Source organism: Hyaena hyaena, unplaced genomic scaffold (genome assembly GCF_003009895.1).
Source record: "Hyaena hyaena isolate Hyena2069 unplaced genomic scaffold, ASM300989v1 scaffold_8, whole genome shotgun sequence".
NCBI lineage: Eukaryota > Metazoa > Chordata > Mammalia > Carnivora > Hyaenidae > Hyaena > Hyaena hyaena.
Genome location: NW_024080640.1, coordinates 4,444,896 through 4,457,724, shown reverse-complemented (window position 1 = coordinate 4,457,724; position 12,829 = coordinate 4,444,896). Strand labels below are relative to the sequence as shown.

General features: G+C 47.9%; 1 protein-coding gene across 1 annotated transcript in view; it reads left to right on the top strand.

The window, feature by feature from the left end:
* Positions 1–12,829, top strand: part of PODXL (podocalyxin like) — a 58,597-nt gene that overhangs the window by 33,641 nt on the left and 12,127 nt on the right. The gene's annotated exons all lie outside the window — the stretch shown is intronic.

Genomic DNA, 12,829 nt, shown 5'->3' with positions numbered 1-12,829 from the left:
CCCCCCCCCCCCCCCCCGCCAAGATATTTATGTTTAAGTGATCTCTACAGCCAACACGGGGCTCAAACTTCCAACCCCGAGATTGAGAGTCCCACTTTCCACTGACTGAGCCAGCCAAGCGCCCAAGTTTTTTTATTTTATCATAAATGAATGATGAATTTTGTCAAATGATTTTTCTGCATCTATTGAGATGATCATACGGTTTTTTGTTTTTGTCGTTAGTATGTCATTAGTATTTTGTCAGTATGGTGAATTGCACTGATTTCCAAGTACTGAATTTGCTATGAGATGAAGCTGGCTTAATCAGGATGTATTACCCTTTTTATATATTGCTGGGTTTGATTAGTCTTTACGTAAGTACAGATTAAAACCACAGTCGAGCTACCACTTCATGCCCAGGAAAATGGCTGTAATAAAACGATGGTAACGGTTGTTGGTGAGGAGGTGGAGAAATTGGAACTCTTACTCCCTGCTCGTGGGCATGTGATATGGTGCAGTCATTTTTTAAAACAATTTGGCAGTTCCTCAAAATGCTAAATCTAGAGTTACCATATGATCCAGAAATTCCCCTTCTCACTGTGTATCCAAGAGAAACGAAAACATATGTCTACACAGAAACTGGTACATGAAAGCTCATAGCAGCACTATTCAGATAGCCAAAAGTTGAAACAACCCAAGTGTTCATTAGCCGATAAAAGGATAAACAAAATGTGGTATATCCATGCACTGGAGTATTATTCAGCAATAAAAAGAAAGAGCAGACACATCCTATGACTGGGGTGAAACTAAGAAATGTTACCCTAAGTGGAAAAAGCCAGTGGCGAGAGACCATTCGATGTAGGATTCCGGTTATGTGAGATGTCCAGAACAGAGCCCCAGAGGAGATGGGTGGTTGCCCAGCACCTGCTTTTCCTCTGCTGTGTCTTCAGTGTGAGGGTTTTGTGTTAATCTAATCAAGAGTTGGGCACAGTCAGCACAGAGCCCGACGCGGGGCTCGAACCCACGAACCGCGAGATCATGACCTAAGCTTAACAGACTAAGCCACCCAGGCGCCCCCAAGAAAGCATTCTTAAAGATGTCTTTGGTGCAAGAAGGTGATTTACTGAAGGGGGGGGCAGGAAGAGCTTGGGGGGGGGAGGGGACCTTGAGGAGAGACCGGTTACACACTATGTAACTGGGGGGAGGCAGAGTCCAGGGGAAGTTTCCGCGGGAGACTTTCATATGCTAAAGAAGACTCAAAGGATCCTGGGGGCCTAGCGATTGTCAAGCTAAGGTGGTTTTTCCCTCTAGCAAAGTATTAGCGTGAGACTGTAGGGAGCCGGGAGAAACGGTTTAGGTTTACTCGGCCTGCCTCAAGCATTTGTCAATGGGCTGCAGGTTCTAAGGAAATTTCATTTTATCTGCCATTCCCTTCTGCCTTTGTTTCCCACGTCAGCTAGCACTTTGGGTTAGTGCCCAGGAGAAGGACGTTCTCTGATGTTTTGATTAAATGGGATTCTCCCATAGGTGTTGGAACCTGGGCCTCGAGGGTCTGGCCTTCATTGGTGTTCTACCTCTTTTCTAGAAGTTACACTGGACTTATTATCACGTATCCTTGCCCTCCCCAGAGGTGAAGAGCTTATTGGTTTTCCTATTCTCTTTCCCAGCCCCAGCGGGTTTCCACCAGTGCCCCCAGGCTGTAATGTTTTGCCTTTCTCAGTAGTGTGAGCTCTTCATTCCTAGAAGGCGTGGGCAGCTGAATCTGGGCAGGGTTTCATTGCTGGCTCTCATCACCCCCCCCTCCCCCCCAGCTTTGGTGGGTTGCCACCCATGCCGTGTCCTCAGGCTATACATTTTGTTGACTTTCCCTGGGAAGCAGGGCTTTTTTCCCCCATAGCGGGTGTGGGGCTACCTGGAATTTCAGCAGTGACTACTGTTTCCTTCCCCCAGCCCATCCCACCTGGGAACTTTCTCGAGGTTCTCCCCAGCCTTCCCCATGGAGCCCTGGTGGGGTTACCGGGGGCGAGAAAGCCTCCACAGGCTGGGGCCAGTGTCTGCAACTCCTGGGGCTCCACACGTTCACACTAGCCCGTGCTCAGCCTTCCGCAATTCATGAGTCTTCTTACCAAACTGTGTCCCAAGCAAACAAATGCGTGGGTCCCGTTCCTCCTGCAGCTGCCTGTCTCCGCTTCTCAAGAGCGTCATTGGTCCATGATCTCAGTTCTCCAGTGATTCAAGAAAAGTCCTTACTTTTCTGCTTCTTAAGCTTTTTTCTTGCTCTAAGGGTGGGAGCAATGTTCTCTCGTTGGCTTCTTACTAGGTGTCCTGTGGTTCTTAATTTCGATGAAGCCACACTGATCCGTCACTTTCTTTGGTTTGTACTTTTCATGTTTTGTTGACCGACAACTGTGTATGAGCTAATTCTTTTAACAGACACTCCTATTAAGGCAGACGGACTATGCTGTAGAGACCTTTAAGTAAAAGGCCAGAATTATGAGGTCCTTGAATCCGGGCTTAAATTTTCTGCATGAGAAAAGTGTTAACTACCAATTCAATTTCTTTAAGCATATAGGACAACATATTCTGTCCATTTCTTCTTGAGTCACTCCGGTGAGTTGTATTTTTCTTAAAAACTTGCCCATCTAATCGGCGTCAGATTTATCAGCATTTACTCATACTAGGCTATACTATAAATATCTGTTACTTTTATACCTCATATTTTGTGTTGATGCATTCTGGGTTATTTTTCCCTTTGATCAACCTCACCAAAGGCTTTACTATTTTAGTAGGTTTTTTAAAAAGTGTTTGTTTATTTAGTTTTGAGAGAGAGCGAGAGAGCAGCGGAGGGGCAGAGAGAGAATCCCTAGCAGGCTCCATGCTCAGTGTGGAGCCCGCTGTGGGGCTTGCTTCCACAACTGTGAGATCATGACCTGAGCCAAAATCAACAGATATTTCCAGGCGCCCCTTATCAGTTAAAAAAAAAAAACCTATTTTGGGGGCATCTGGCTGGCTTGGTTGGTAGAGCATCCAACTCTAGATCGCAGGGTTGTGAGTTCAAGCCCCATGCTGGATGTAGAGATTACTTTAAAAAAGCGAGTAATATGGGCACCTGGGTGGCTAAGTCAGTTAAGCATCAGACTTGAGCTCAGGTTGGAATATCATGGTTCTTGGGTGCCAGCCCCACGTCAGGCTTGGTGCTGACAGCTCAGGGCCTGGAGCCTGCTTCATATTCTTTTTTAAAAAATTTGTTTAAATGTTTTATTTCAGAGAGAGAGCGAGCGAGCAGGGGAGGGTCAGAGAGAGAACAAGACACAGAATCCAAAGCAGGCTCCAGGCTCTGAGCTAGCTGTCAGCACAGAGCCCGACATGGGGCTCAAACCTACGAACCGTGAGATCCTGACCTGAGCCAAAGTCGAACGCTCAACCGACTGAGCCACCCAGGCGCCCCTCTGTGTGTCTTTTTCTCTCTCAGCTCCTCCCCTGATCGTGTTCTATGTCTCTCAAAAATAAACGTTAAAAAAAATTTTTTTTAAATGAGTAATAATGGGGGGCGCCTGGGTGGCTTAGTCGGTTAAGCGTCCGACTTTCGCTTAGGTCATGATCTCACGGTTCGTGGGTTCGAGCCCCGCGTCGGGCTCTGTGCTGACTGCCAGCTCAGAGCCTGGAGCCTGTTTCAGTCTGTGACTCCCTCTCTCTCTGACCCTCCCCTGTTCACGCTATCTCTCTCTCTCCTAGAAATAAAAAAAAAAATGAGTAATAATGGGGTACCTGGGTGGCTCAGTCGGTTAAGCGTCTGATTTCAGCTCTGGTCATGATCTTAGGGTTTGTGGGTTCGAGCCCCGTGTCGGGCTCTGTGCTGACTGCTCAGAGCCTGGAGCCTGCTTCAGATTCTGTGTCTCCTCCTCTCTCTCCCTCCCCCATGCAAGCTCTGTCCCTCTCTGTCTCTCAAAAAGGAATAAACGTTGAATTAAAATCCAATTCTTGATTTTGACTCAGGTCATGATCTCCTGGTTTGTGAGATTGAGCCCCACATTGGGCTTTGTGTTGACAGCAAGGAGCTGCCTAGGATTCTTTCTCTCTTCTCTCTGCCTCTTCCCCACTCATACTCTCTCACTCAAAATAAATAAACTTAAAAAATGAGTAATAAAACATTTCTTAAATTCCTATGTTATAAAACCTGTTTCTTAATATTTGCTATTTTGTTTTCCATTTCATTCCTTTCCGCTTTTATCTTTATTATTTCATTTTCCGTCCTCCTTCCTTCTTCTTCTTCTTTTTCTTCTTTGCAGCTTTCCATGACCAAATTGAAGAATGTATACAGGAGCAGATCTGAGCCGGTCCTAAAGAGGAGGATACATTGTAAATTGCAGTGTGGCTCACACTGTTTAGCCTGTTCCCGCCATACCGCCAACCTTTCCCTCAACTCATCCCCAAAGGTCTGAAGAGTCTATAGTTCCTTGTGATCAGTTGTCTGATGAGTGAATAAAGCCATGTTTATGTGTATAACATACTGGGGCCGGGCAAGAGTGGACCACTATGGGATAATAGCTTTGTTTAGGGGAGACACTGAAGTATAGTAAGAAGGAAAGAAAGTTTTTCCAGTGGGTAAGACTTGGAATAGTACATTTCATGGTCAGTTTTTTTGTTGTTTTGAAGGCAAACTATACTGAGGTGAGGATCTGACCAGATTCACAGGCAAGAGCTAATGATTTTTAGACAGATAGGAACTTAGAAGGAACAAGAAGAGAGAATCCATGCCAGGAAGTGTATGGAGGAGGCTGTGGATAGACTTCTTGGGATAGATTTGGAGTGCAAGGATCTTAATCTCACTCTTGATCATCAATCGGATGGATATGCATTATGCCTCAGTTAGCTGCAAATATATATAATATATATATATATATATTAAATATTTTTATTTCTAGGAGAGAGAGAGACAGCGTGAGCAGGGGAGGGTCAGAGAGAGAGGGAGTCACAGACTGAAACAGGCTCCAGGCTCTGAGCTGGCAGTCAGCAAGAGCCCGACGCGGGGCTCGAACCCACGAACCGCGAGATCATGACCTAAGTGAAAGTCGCACGCCCAACCGACTAAGCCACCCAGGCGCCCCTAAGCGGAGCATTATTAACTTGACAAGATTGACCCATCTTACCCTGACTCCTATGTGCTGCTACATAGTGAAGCAGGGAGTAGTGTGGTTGGGACTCAGGATACCTGTGGTGCCCCCTAGCATGTAACCAGACAGCATCCCCAAGACTTTCAGAAATGAAATCAAGAAAGGCAGGCAGGCAGGGAGGGAGGGAGGGAGAGAGAGGGAGACAGGGAGAAATCCAGTATCTAGTAGTAACGGTGTCATTGATGCGTACTGAATTAACCCCGTGCTTGCTGGTGGTAGAAATGATGTCTCCTCAGACAAGTTCTGGAGAAGTGTTCTAGGTAGGTTTCTGACTTAAGCCTGATTCTTTAGCCATCGTAAATGATTTTGTTAGTTAGGTGATGATTTTTTTTTTTTTTTTAAACTGGCTGCTGGGGGTTTATTTTCTACTTGGCTCAAGGCACGCCATTGTGGGGGTGTCAGGAAGACTCGCGTGTAGTTTGGATAGCAAAGACTGGGGTTCTCTCTACTTTCTTTTTGGTGTTTTGCCACAAAACCCCAAACTTTTGATACAAAAGAACCCAACTGCTTCTGCTGGCTGCAGCCTGCCTATGGGGAGGGGAGAGGAGGAGAGGGACTCTGGTGAGCCTAGTGCCTCCTGAAGCCTGGTGGCCGGTGGTGGCCACTCAGGACTGGGGCCTGGGGTTGGCTCTGCCAGGCTGGCCACCAGGCTGCTTGCCCATGACTTCCAGAGCAAAGTCAGAGGCGATCAGGATGCCGGAGGCCTGGGGAGATTCCAAGCCTGTGGAGTGTAACGCCGCAGCCGTGCATGGGAGAGTGGACTTAGCGCAAAAGCAGCTTGCCCACCAGTGACCTGGGTCGGCCTTGGGGAGACCGGGGTGGTGAGGGATGGCTTCCCCAGGATATTGTGCACTTCCGCAGAGCTGTTACTGGAAGTGGAACCCAGGCGGTGGCGGTAACGGTCGTGGGTGGCTACAAGCAAGCCGTGCTGCGGGCGGCTTCCTTGCTGCTGCTGTTTGTGGGCTGGTGGGAACCCTGGAAGTGGCCCCTCCCAGGCCTGCGTGTGTGATTGTGGGAGGTGGGGATGGGGACGGGGACGTGAGACCACAGAGCCGATTTGCAAAGGGGACCGTGGAAAGCCGCTGCACAGCTGAGATGCACGCAGGGCTCCACTTTCTGTTTGATGCAGAGTTGATTTTTTTTTTTTTTTATGTTTTATTTATTTCTAGGAGAGAGAGAGAGAGACAGCATGAGCAGGGGAGGGTCAGAGAGAGAGGGAGATACAGACTCCGAAATGGGCTCCAGGCTCTGAGCTGGCAGTCAGCACAGAGCCCGACGCGGGGCTCGAACCCACGAACCGCGAGATCATGACCCAAGCGAAAGTCGGACGCTTAACCGACTAAGCCACCCAGGTGCCCCAATGCAGAGTTGATTTTTAATGTCTGAAACTAAGAACCCTGGTGTTTATAGCAAAGTAAGTTGGGGTGGAGGAGCAGATTAGGAGGTCGAATAATGCCCTCCCGAAAGGATGTGTTCAAGCCCTAAATCTCCAGTACGTGGTATCAGCGAATGTGTCTTCACTTGGAAACCGTCTGCAGATATAATCAAGTTAAGATCATACTGGATTAGGTCCTACTAGACCAGGGTGAACCCTAAACCCACAGAGTTCGTGTCCTTATAAAGAGACAACAGGGACAAAGGCCGTGTGACAAGGCCATAAATTGGAAGGATCTAACTACAAGCCCCGGAATACTAAAGATTGCCATGAGGAAGCAAAGAGAGATTCTTCCGGAGTCCTTCAGAGAGAGCACGGCCCTGCCAATTTTGGATTTCTGGCCTCCAGAACCCTGAGAGAATCCATCTGTGTTGTTTTAAGCCACCCAGTTTGTGGCCATTTGGTATAGCGGCCTTGGGAAATGAATACACACTGCACTCAAGGTGCCCTGAGTCTGTGGAAAGATTCCGTTCTGGGAATTGGAGGAGCGGCTGGCTGTGTTCCCTCCCGCGGCGACTTGACACAGGTGTCTGTTTGCTGAGCCTTGAGCGCGGGAGGTTAGGGGGCTGCCCCTAAAGACCACATGGTAATTAGCCCCGGTCCCAAATCCCTTTCATTACCTTATTCTGTTAGCACGCGGATCCCGCTGTCCGTTACGGCATCGTACCCGCCTTTCTCCCGAGAAATGAAATTCTACTTTTGCATCTACTACCCCCGCTGAAATCCGCACTCTCTCCTGCGAGCTCTCCTGGCCAGTGAGAAACAGTCACCCCAGTCTCTCAGAATACGCTACGAGTCTCCTCTGCAATATCCCCAATTTAATCAAATCCGAGATCCCATCAATGATAAGGCGCGCTAATCTTTTATGAACTACTTAGAAAAGGAAAACCCTGTCGCAGTTTGACTTACGGTACTTTATATTACATCCTCATCTCACAGACATGAAAAGATACGTGTCTTAATGTCATTTGAGCTCTTCTAAGAAAATAAAGTGTGAACGAGCAGATTATATGTGATAAACCATTCTACCACTTACGTCTCTCTAAGGTTTTGGATTTGTTCCTGTTCGTTATTCCAGGGAATTTCTGGCAACTTGGCTTTACGTAATGAAGACTAACACTGAGTGCATGTGTCCGTTCACCAACTAAGAAAACGATGAGAACCTGGCTGTTTAAGTCAGCGTATTGAACCCCAAAGCTCAGAGATGCACACCCACGTTGACAAATTCAGCCTGATAGGATTATCCCTCCTTGATCTAGCACCGTCATATCCTATAACCATATATCTTTGTTTGCCAGGGTTAATAGATACTTCTTAGCGTGTAGGCCTCCTCCTGGGCCAAACTCTGTCTTTCTGGGGCGTGGTGGAGTCTGGCTATTGTTACAGGTTGGGGAAAAAGCAAAGAGTCCTAGAGATGATGATGTGATGTGGCTTTGTGTGTCCGTGAGCTCAGGTGAGCCTCTTAAGAGTTTTCAAGCATCATCAAACAGAACAGCAGTTGAGTCTAGGCACGTGAGCTCCATTGCAGATTGGGATTTAAAACAATTTTTATTTTTAACATTTTTTTTTAATTTTTTTAATGTTTTATTTATTTCTGAGAGAGAGAGAGAGCGTGAGCAGGGGAGGGTCAGAGAGAGAGAGGACGACACAGAATCTGAAGCAGGCTCCAGGCTCTGAGCTGTCAGTGCAGAGCCCGATGCGGGGCTCGAACCCACGAACAGTGAGATCATGACCTGAGCCCAAGTCGGACGGTTAACCGACTGAGCCACCCAGGCGCCCCAACATTTTATTTATTTTTGAGAGACAGAGCACGAGTAGTGGAGGGAGCAGAGAGAGAGAGAGGGAGACCCAGAATCTGAAGCAGACTCCAGGCTCTGAGCTGTCAGTACAGAGCCCATCACGAGGCTTGAACTCCTGGACCTGTGAGATCATGACCTGAGCCGAGCCGAAGTTGGACTCTTAACTGAGCCACCCAGGTGCCCCACAGATTGAGATCTACCGGTCTGACTACACTCTGACTCTTCTGCATCTCTTGCATGTCACCATTTCAATTCTCAAGGTCCTATTTTCACCTAAGAGATTTGGTGAAGTTAAGAATTAAACTAACATTGGGGTGCTGGCTTCAGTCGGTTAAGCATCTGACTTCAGCTCAGGTCATGATCTTGCGGTTCACAAGTTCGAGCTCCGTTTAGGGGTCTGTGCTGACAGCTCAGAGCCTGGAGCCTGCATCGGATTCTGTGTCTCCCTCTCTCTCTGCCCCTCCCCTGCTTGTACTTTCTCTCTCTCTCTCTCTCTCAAAAATAAATGAAACATTAAAATAACGCAAACTAACCTTGTAATTTGGCAGTTTGTAGGATCAGACTTTGACATTTGTCTTTTGGTCTTCTCTGTTGGTCAGCTGCAAACGATAAGAGATCCCTTTACTGTAGCCTTAGAAAATCTCTGGTTTTTAGTCTGCTTTCATAGGAGGATTTAGGAATTAAAACTTAATTTCTTTTTCCTCCCCTCTCCTCCCACCCCCATGATCAAGAGTTGAGTCACAAGGTCTACCAATTGAGCCAGCTGGGCACCCCTGTTTTTCCCCTTCTTTAATTTAAGCCAGTTTTCACTGGTACTGATTTCTGTCTCTCCCAAGATGCATCTGGCAACATCTAAAGGTATTTTTGGTTGTCACAGCTGGGGAGGGGTAGGTGGGTATGTTACTTGCATCCAGTGGATAGATCCCAGGGATGTTGTTAAACATCTAGAATGCGTAGGATAACCTCCTGTAACAAGTATCCAGCCCAAAGTGTCCATAGTTCTCGGGTGAGGAAACCCTGTTTGGAGCTCCCCACCACAGTCAGAAGTAACCACCCGATTCCACAACCCTTAGTTCCTCAACTAGGCTTATACGCCCTTCAGCAATCTCAGCCCTTTAACCAAAGAAGTACTATGACATGATCAATTTATAAGAAGCACTGTTATTTTATGACTACTGCGAAGGAGGAATCACTGGCAAACCAGAATGATTAACACACCCTTTTTTGTGTGCCTTTCATAGTTTCTGTGGCAACAAATGCCAAAGCTACTCCATGGGCACTTTGTTCTAGATGACGGGATAATGTGACTGCTTCTCCACTGGACACCATGGGACACTAGCGTCATGCCCCGTCATACGTGCGGGATTTTCCCTTAAACCCCAAGGAGACCCAGTCACCACTCCTTGAAGTCTTCTTGCCTGCGACCGCTTCTGACACAGATTTCCGCTTTTCAGCGGCACAATTGTGTCTTGTGTGCATGTGTGTGTGCGCACACGTGTATGATCTATTGGGTTACTGTGAGGAACTGGGATTGCTGGTGACCACATTTAGGGCTACTTTTTTTTTTTTTCTTCAATGTTTTATTCCTTTCTGAGAGACAGAGACCGCATGAGCAGGGGAGGGTCAGAGAGACACACACACAGAATCTGAAGCAGGCTCCAGGTTCTGAGCTAGCTGTCCGCACAGAGCCCGATGCAGGGCTCAAACCCACGAACCGTGAGATCCTGACCTGAGCCGAAGTCGGATGCCCAACCGACTGAGCCACCCAGGCGCGCCTACTTTTTTTTTAATTAAAAAATTTTTTGTAACGTTTATTTTTATTTAAAAAATTTCTTTAATGTTTATTTTTGAGAAAAAGGGAGAGACGAAATGTGAGTCAGGGAGGGGCAGAGAGTGAGGGAGACACAGAATCTGAAGCAGGTTCCAGGCTCTGAGCTGTCAGCACAGAGCCCAGCGCGGGGCTCGAACCCATGAACTGTGAGATCATAACCTGAGCTGAAGTTGGTCGCTCAACCGACTGAGCCACCCAGGTGCCCCTAAATGTTTGTTTATTTTTGCAAGACAAAGAGAGCATGTAAGTGAGCAGGTGAGGGGCAGGGACATGGGGGCAAAGGATCCAAAGCAGGGTCTGTGCTGACAGCAGAGAGCCCCATGCAGGACTCGAACCCATGACCCATGAGATGATGACCTGAGCTGAAGTTGGTTGCTCAACCTACTGAGCCTCCCAGGTGCCCCTTGGGCTACTTTTAATAGCAGTCAAGTTAGGCTATACAAGTGGTCCAAAGAGGCCAGTACTGCTCACCAGTGTCCAGCACTAGGGGCTGTCTCTGGGCTGTGGACACTCAGCTGCTTGCACTCCAGCATGATGTCGCTGTTAACTGCTCTCCGCGCTCCTCACAGGCTGCTGCCCTTCACTCACTGGCTGGGGTGGAAGTGACTAGTTAGCTAAGGACAGCCTAGCACATGCTTGTGCTCCAGTCACAAGGAGGGATGGGAAAGGAATTATCTGGCATTTTTCAGCATCTATAATAGGCAAATCCTGCTGCCATCAAACTTTTATCATGTGGGGAGTTCCCCAAACATAGGAAAATGGCATTGATTCTGATTGGCTGCAAAGAACGGTAAAGATCCACTACTGCCCTCCACACTGCTCTCTCCCTTCTGCTCCGTACAGAAAACCACGAATAATCCTGGATTCCCTTCTTCCGGATTCTGTGTCCAAACTATGGTCCTTTTCCTTAAATTTCAAAAAGTGTTTTATTTGAGAGATGGGGTGGGGGGAGAGGGAGGGAGGGAGAGAACAAGTGGGGAAGGGGCAAAGAGAGAGGGAGACACAGGCTCCAGGCTCTGAGCTGTCAGCACAGATCCCAGTGGGGGGCTCAAACTTGTGAACTGTGAGATCATGACCAGAGCAGAAGTCAGACGCTTAACCGACTGAGCCACCCAGGAGTCCCTAGTCTTTTTTTCTTAATGTAAGATTTGCTCCCAGCGTGGGGCTTGAACTCACCCCCCTGAGGTCAAGAGTCACATGCCAGGTGCCCCCGTAATACCGTGTTGAACCATTTCTTTTCCTCTCTACTGTTGATAACGTTGTACAGCGGACTGTTCTCCATTCCATCCGGGTTCCTGTCCTGGCCTCCTCTCCACACCTACAGGCTCTCCCTTCCGATCCACAGTCCCTTGGCCGGCCACCCTCTAAAACTTCCTTGCTTACAGCCTTCCGTGGCTTCTTTTTGCACTTAGAATAAAACCCAAAATCTTTACTAAGGAGGATCAGAGAGTCTCCTCTTTTGTTTCTCTCTTTTTGTTTATTTTGAGAGACCGCGTGCATGGGGGGGGGGGTGGCAGAGAGGGGAGAGGGAGAGAGAATCCCAAGCAGGCTCTGTGTTCAGCACAGAGCCCCATCTCTTGAACCGTGATCACATGAACCATGAGATCATGACCTGAGCTGACCTGAAGATGCCCAACTGACTGAGCCACCCATGCGCCCCAAGAGAGTCTCCTTTTATTCTAAAAAAATTAATGGTTTGGACAATAAGTTATTGGCCCTTTACCTGTAAGGCCCTGATTTTGTTTACATTTTTTAAAATTTATTTTTTATTTAAAATTTTTTAATATTTTATTTTTGAGAGAAAGACAGCATGAGCAGGAGAGGGACAGAAAGAGGGAGACACAGAATCTGAAGACAGGCTCCAAGCTCTGAGGTGTCAGCACAGAACCTGACATGGGGCTTGAACCCACAAATCACGAGATCATGACCTGAGCCGAAGCCGGACGTCCAGCCGACTGAGCCACTCAGGCACCCCTGTTTATATTTTTAAAAAGTGTTTATTCAGAGAAAGAGAGAGGAGAACGAGAGAGAAAAGGCACGAGTGGGGGAGGGGTAGAGAGAGAGGGAGACACAGAATCCAAAGCAGGCTCCAGGCTCCAGGCTCCGAGCTAGCTATCAGCACAGAGCTTGATGTGGGGCTTGAACCCACAAGACCTGAGCTGGAGTCGGACGCCCAACCGACTGAGCCACCCAGGAGCCCCTGTAAGGCCCTGCCTTCTGGGCCCCACTCCCTGACCCCCTGACTCAAACCCCCCACTCAGGCTCATCTCCTCTTACGTTTCATCCCTGCTCTGGGGGCTTTGCCGGTTCTGTTCTTCTTCTGCCTCCTGTTCTCCACACAGTTTTCTCCTTATCCTTCAAGTCTTAGCAGAATGAGCATCTGAGATGGCTTTTCTCACCTCTCTCTTTTTTTAAGGAATCTTTATACTCCGTGTGGCACTCGAGTCCACAACCCCCAGATCCAGAGTTGCTCACTCCACCCCCTGAGCAGACCAAGTGCCCCCTCCTCACTTCTCTACCTGAACAGCCCCCATCCCTGTTCTCTGCATCATTTCCTCGCTCGTTTCTTCCATAGAGTCTCCAGAATTTGATATTTAAAAAAAACTTATTG